Source organism: Humulus lupulus, chromosome 6, assembly GCF_963169125.1.
Source record: "Humulus lupulus chromosome 6, drHumLupu1.1, whole genome shotgun sequence".
NCBI classification, from domain to species: domain Eukaryota; kingdom Viridiplantae; phylum Streptophyta; class Magnoliopsida; order Rosales; family Cannabaceae; genus Humulus; species Humulus lupulus.
Genome location: NC_084798.1, coordinates 134,658,824 through 134,665,318, shown reverse-complemented (window position 1 = coordinate 134,665,318; position 6,495 = coordinate 134,658,824).

The window sequence follows — 6,495 nt, the reverse complement described above, 5'->3', positions numbered from 1 at the left end:
GAAATTACTTTTATGCTCAAGCTTATTTTACCTCACATTTAAGGGATCCAAGGGCCCTTTCGGAATTTTGTGCTCAAAATTTCCCTTAACTTTTAACCTATATATTTTAAATATCTCCAACCTTATTTGATTAAATTAAAGGAGACCCAAAAATAAATTTGTCACATATCACATAATTTTGGAAATTTATCAAATTAACTAAAATGTCCTTAGAGGCCAGAGCAAGAAATTCTCATTCTTAAGCCCAGTTGATAGGAACTTAAACCTCAATAAATTTTTCTTAAACTTTTTGGCTCGACTATAAAATCCCAGTTGCGAGACAAAATTAATATTTTTATGCCATTGTTGTTCCTATTTTATTTAATTCCAGATTTTTCTCCGATTACGGTTTATTCCTTTGTCCGAGACTACTCTTTCTTTGTGTTGACCCTTGATTTGGCCAACGACACGGAGTCAAATATACAACAAAAGATAAACCAACAATTAAAAGTTCAATCTAATGGAAAAGAAGAAAACACCAAAGATTTATAGTGGTTCAGCCCCAAAGAATGGTAATGACCTACGTCCACTTAGAGCTATTATTAATATTGAATCTCAAAGCTGTGATCAAAGAACTAGGGTTCTTGAGTTTCACAAACCTTGAGGGAAAATACAATAAAACGATGGATAATTGCATAGCTCTCTTTCTCTCAATACTTAGCAAAAACATTTAGGGATCCAAAAAAGTCCCTTCCTTGAGCTATTTCATGCATATTTATAGGCTCAAGGAGGGCTACACGGGCCAATGGGCCATATCTTTCCTTAATAACCGCGTATCAAGGTAATACTGAGGAAATATCCAATGTAATTATTATAAGATTACAATCTTAGAAGTAAATAAATCAAATTATACGGCTAGCCTGGTCGATTCTAAAAGTTAAGCTCTGACGAAGCGATGTGCCTCTGCTCGATAGTCGAACAACACTTCTGCCATGTGTCAGACATGTGCGAGAAATCCTTGCCACATCATCAACAGTCGTTTTTTGGGTAAACATTTGCCCCAAAGTTTATTTATTGCGACCAGCAATAAGTAAACATAGGAGACTGACCCTTCGTTTACTCCACCAAACTTGTCAGAACCGCCCATGCCCTCTCGGAAAAAGCAATCAATCATGTCTAATCAAGCCTTTTAGGTTTCCCAAAAACTTGTCTGACGGCTATCACACTTCCCCATGCTAAAAAAAAGTAATTCATGATTACCTCTTTTATCGTGTCGCAGTCATTATATACAATATCTCAAATCCTCATTTTTACTTTTCACTTTTCACTCGCCATCTCCTCTCGAAGAACTGTGAAGAACTTCCATCTTCAGAGCCCAGAAATCCCAGGAACTCACATCCGGACGTGCAAAAGCTTTCGTGTTCAGACTTCATGTTAAGACTTCATGTTAAGACTTTGTTTTTCATCTAAGTAAGTTTCACGAATTCCTTAGACGTTTGAGTTGCCATGCAAAACTGTTTCATACTTATTTTTATCTCTAAACATTTGCATGTTTTTGGCTGAAGCTATTATGGGGATTGTGTGTATATCAATAGATGCTTGATAGGGTAGTGAAGTAACGTTTCGTAGGAGTTACGAGCCAGTTTGGTAGTCGAGTTTGTAGATTTAAGGGCGTAAAATCGAAGTAAAAATTCGATTTTTAGGCTTGTTGAAAAACTGGGTTTTTGCCGCCCCTTCGGAGTCGAAAAAGCTTTTCTCTGAAAAGCTTTTTATTTCCGCTTTTTAATCTGTTTCTCAAATTGCTCGAATAAAAGTTAGTGTATTTGTTAGAATGTTGTTGGTCGTATAAAAGCTTAACTTTCATATGCGAGAAACGTTATCCCAACTTTCATATGCGAGAAACGTTCTCATCTCCCCCTTTCTCTGTTCGCAGCTTTTCTTGCAAGATCCGTGGGGAGGTGAAAGGCCTATCAACGATGACTTGCTAGCCCAATTTCTTGAAGACAAGGAGTAACCATCTCGAACCCCACCCAATAGACCTCAGAAAAAGAAATCTTCCAACCCTTTAAATCAGCATGCTCCTCAGGCTGGAATTCCCTTGACCAGTGGTCGGGAAAGAAATATCCCTGACCCGAACATTCAAACTCGTGCTCAACATTGAGACGCTGTTCAACAAGATGTTGAATTGTACATCGCCCCTCCTAGCTGAGTCATGATTAGGATGATTGCAAATTACATTAAAAAATATGGACTTCCTAGGGTGACTCTAGTCCAACCCACCCAAGACCAACGGGTGAACTTTCCTAGAGGCACTTTCAGCGCCTGGTCGAGGTATCACATCAAGGCAGGAGCTATCCTGCCTCTTCATCCTTTTTTCTAGGGGTGGCCAAGTACTTCGGGATCGCCCCTTTTCAAATAACCCCCAACGGATATAGAATGCTCTCTACACTCTATATCCTCTATAGCCATTAAAAATGGCATGTCCCCACACCACATGAGGTCAACTACCTGTTCGACCTTAAATCTAACCCCAACCAGGAAAACATGGGGTTTTTCCACTTCTGTCACCAAGAAACAGGCTGCACTTTCCTGACTGACACGACTTTTATCTCGAACGTGGGGAGGTACCATCTGGAGTACTTTCTGACGATTGACATGGTTGCGAACAACTTGGCCTTCACACAAGGAGGTAAAGTATTTGTACCACTGGTCGTTTATTTTTCTTTAATTTTTTGCTGCATTTCCCTTACAAATTTAGCGCATTTCAGGCCCATGGTTACGACCAGACCCTACTCCGCACATGGTGATCCAATCAGCCCTCCTGGCCAGCATGACCGACATAGAGAAAAGTGTCAAACAGCTGGTCACAGAGGCCAATCTGAGACTGGTCAGTTTTTTGGCTCCTCACCAGGATGTGAGGGAATCTACTGCGGGGAGTGCTACCAGCACTGAAATCCCCGAACAGCAGCCAGATGTGTCATAACCTCCTCCGAGGATGGCAACTGGGGTGACCATCAATGAGCCAACTGGTGCCCCTCTACTTGCTGTTGCACTGGCCCCTCCATGGAACGGAAAGAAGAAGGCCACAGAGCCTATTCTTGAGTCGTCGGACGAGAATGGTATTGATTTTTCGCTCTTAGATAGCCTGCCTATTCCCTGTCACCTCTTCGACGAGGATGGAAATTTTAAATATCCTCATGCTTTAAATTCAGACTTCTTCATGCTAGAGAATGATTCTAACACTAGTAGAGTATATAATGTAGCGACCAGTAATGATAGCTCAGGTATTTTACTTACAATTTTCTTGGTTTCTTTTCCTAACATAACATACTCAATCGTTTATACTATCTCATTGTTCGTATAATTGCTTTTCTTACAGACATGGACTCCGAGAATGTGTATGACATGTACTGTGCTCCCGAGGCTCCTGAAGATCCTGCGAGCAAGAAGAAATCGAGCAGGCGGCATCAGGGGGAAAGCTATCACCGAGCCATCCAGGACTTCCGAGCAATGGCACGCTGAAGAACTCAAAGCTGCCGAAGCGAAATACGCTGAACATCTTGAGGCAGCCTAGAAGACAAATGATGCGCTGCTCGAGGAGAAGAATAAGCTGGCTGAGGAGTTAAAGGAGAGCCAGATTGCACTGGACAAGGCCGTTGAGCAAAGAGACCAATTTAAGGAGTCTAACCGCGTCAACTACCATGAGGCTAAAATGCTCGAGGATGACTTGATCGCGAGCAGACAAAAGACTACAACATTGGAGGGCCCGATCGAGAAGATTGAAAAAGCCAACACCAGCAATTTGGAAAGGTACAAGAATGCCACGATTAAGTGTTTATATGACTTCTGGAAACACAACTAAGAGGCTAATTTCAGCTATCTTCCTGAGCGCACAAGGGATGCTGAGATAGCACGCTGCGTTGCTCGCTTGGCGGAAGAAGAAAGAGAAAGGGTGCCTGCCTCGCCCGAAATCGCTTTGGCCACTGGCATAGAAGGGGCGGACAATGATGCTACAACTGTCGTCGACCAAGACACCCCTCAAGATCATCCAGCCTCGTAGTCTGCTTTTTTTTCTTTTCCTTTTACTCTTTAATCTTTTAAGTACATGGCCTACGGGTCGTGTTGTAAAGATAAAATAATTTTTATTGCTGCGCGGGCAACAACTTTTTCCTTTTAACAAACAATTACATTCGAGCAGACTGCTCGCGGTGTAAAGGGTTTTCTTTAGATATTATAATATTTTCCTTTTATTATAACATCTGTTCGCATGATCGAACTTAGCATAGTACTTTGGTTTGATTTAACAAAATACAAAATTTTGAAAATTACTCTAAGATCCCTAGCATGCTTTCACTTATTTTGCTCATGTGTATACATACCTCTTGTTGATGCTCAAAATCTCAGGCATGTAAAAGATCTAAAGCACGCGCTCGGGCCCCAATGTGCCAACGCCTTTGTTAGATTCTATGTCCGTCACTCTCTCATAGAGGCCGCGAGGCAAGCCTATGCGCGAGGCCCTTGCGCACATTCATCTCGCGAGGCTACCAGCGGTGCCCATGCGCGAGGCCCTTGCACGCCTACGTCTCACGAGGCCACCAGCGGTGCCCATGCGCGAGGCCATGCTAGGCCGATAGAGGCTGGCATCACGCGAGGCCCTCAGACCTCCTACATCTCGCGAGGCCACCAGCGGCGCCCATGCGCGAGGCCCTTTTGCGTCTACATCTCGCGAGGCCACCAGCGGCGCCCATGCGTGAGGCCCTTGCGCGCCTACATCTCGCGAGGCTACCAGCGGCGCCCATACACGAGGCCCTTGCGCGCCTATGTCTCGCGAGGCCACCAGCGGTGCCAATGCGCGAGGCCATGCTAGGCCGATGGAGGCTGGCATCACGCGAGGCCCTCGGACCTCCTATATCTCGCGAGGCCGACACCGGCGCCCATGCGCGAGACCACGCGAGGCCCTTGCGTGCGCACTCCCGAGAGGCCCGACGGGCCATCATCTCCTCAGGAGGCCGTTTCCCCGTCGCACCACGCATCTGGGTCTAAGCCACATCGTCAAGGGGCCACGTAAGGGAGACTACGCGTGGGAGGCCCCACGTGGGAGGCTTGCGGGGGAGGCGTCTAGCCTCACACACTTAGACATCTGGCGAGGCCATGTGCCTATCACCCATGCGGGTGGGTGGCTTCGGGGTGCTTCAGGAATCTCGTGCCGAGGACCCGAGAGCCCCTCACGTCGTACCATGACCATTATGTGCACCAAGTGCCCTCTTCCTCATACCCTGAGGCACCAATGCTTAGAGGCTCCAGTACGAGTCGAATGGGACATACTTGTACGACCTAGTACTGAGTACGGGTACCAGTTCCAGTGAGGCTGCTGGGGTAAGAGTCATGGTCCGTACGTCTACGGCCAAAGGTCAGAGCTGACACCACTACCTCCTGCGCCACTACGCCTGCCACCACTCATCAGATATGGGTACAGACAAGTAGTGGAGACATCCTCCTGATACCTGCTCCTGTACGGGATGTACGACCACAACCTCTGAAGCCACTCCCCTGACACAGTACATATGTACCACTTGGTCTCCTGGACCACTATGTACCTAAGGCCATTAGAGCCTACTATAAAATGAACTCTAAGACCACCTGAAAAGGGGTTGGAAGTTTTATTGTAGCAAAGGCTTGAGAGTTAATGAAAGATTGATCGATTTCTCCATTGTTATTCTGTCATAATTCTTGAGTTATTGCTTTGATTTCTATAGCTTTTTTATTGTCGATCCTAACTTGATAATTCCTTCCAACTCAAATTAGTTGACGAGTTCTCACCGTCAACACCTCTCGATATGCTTTGCTTACTAGATACCTTATATGCCCCCAAGTGATCGAGGAGCTCTAGGTCCTTGGTCACTTTCCTTGACCAAAACCTGTTCGAACATTACTGCTGGAAGAAAATAATTAAAACGATAATATAGCAAAACAACACACATAATGAGCAAATACTTGTAATAAATACAATAATTGGCAAGAATGACTGGCTGCGCACAATCCCTTATATTTCTCGTAATAAATGGACAAAACGTGCCTGTATGAGTGATCAATAAGATCTTACACTTATAAGCGATTAGTCACATAAAATGACCAACCCTTTTTCCTAACTTGTAAAAAGTAATATTAATACAAGCCAATCCTTTAAGAAGAATTGTTCATTGATAGTACTTGCGTAGGTGTTCTCCATTCCAATAGCGAGGAATGAGATCTCCGTTTAAGCAAGCAAGTTTGTAGGTGCCTGGATGGAGGACTTCTGCAATCTGGTAAGGCCCTTCCCAATTAGGTCTGAGTACTCCAGCAGCTTGGTCGCAGGTGTTTAGGAAAACTCTTCGAAGTACTAGATCTCCGACATCGAATTTCCTTTCTCACACTTATGAATAGAAATAGCAGCGACTTTTTGCTGGTACGCAGCTACTCGAAGTTGGGCTTGTTCACGTTTCTCATCGATCAAGTCCAAGGATTCCATCAATAGCT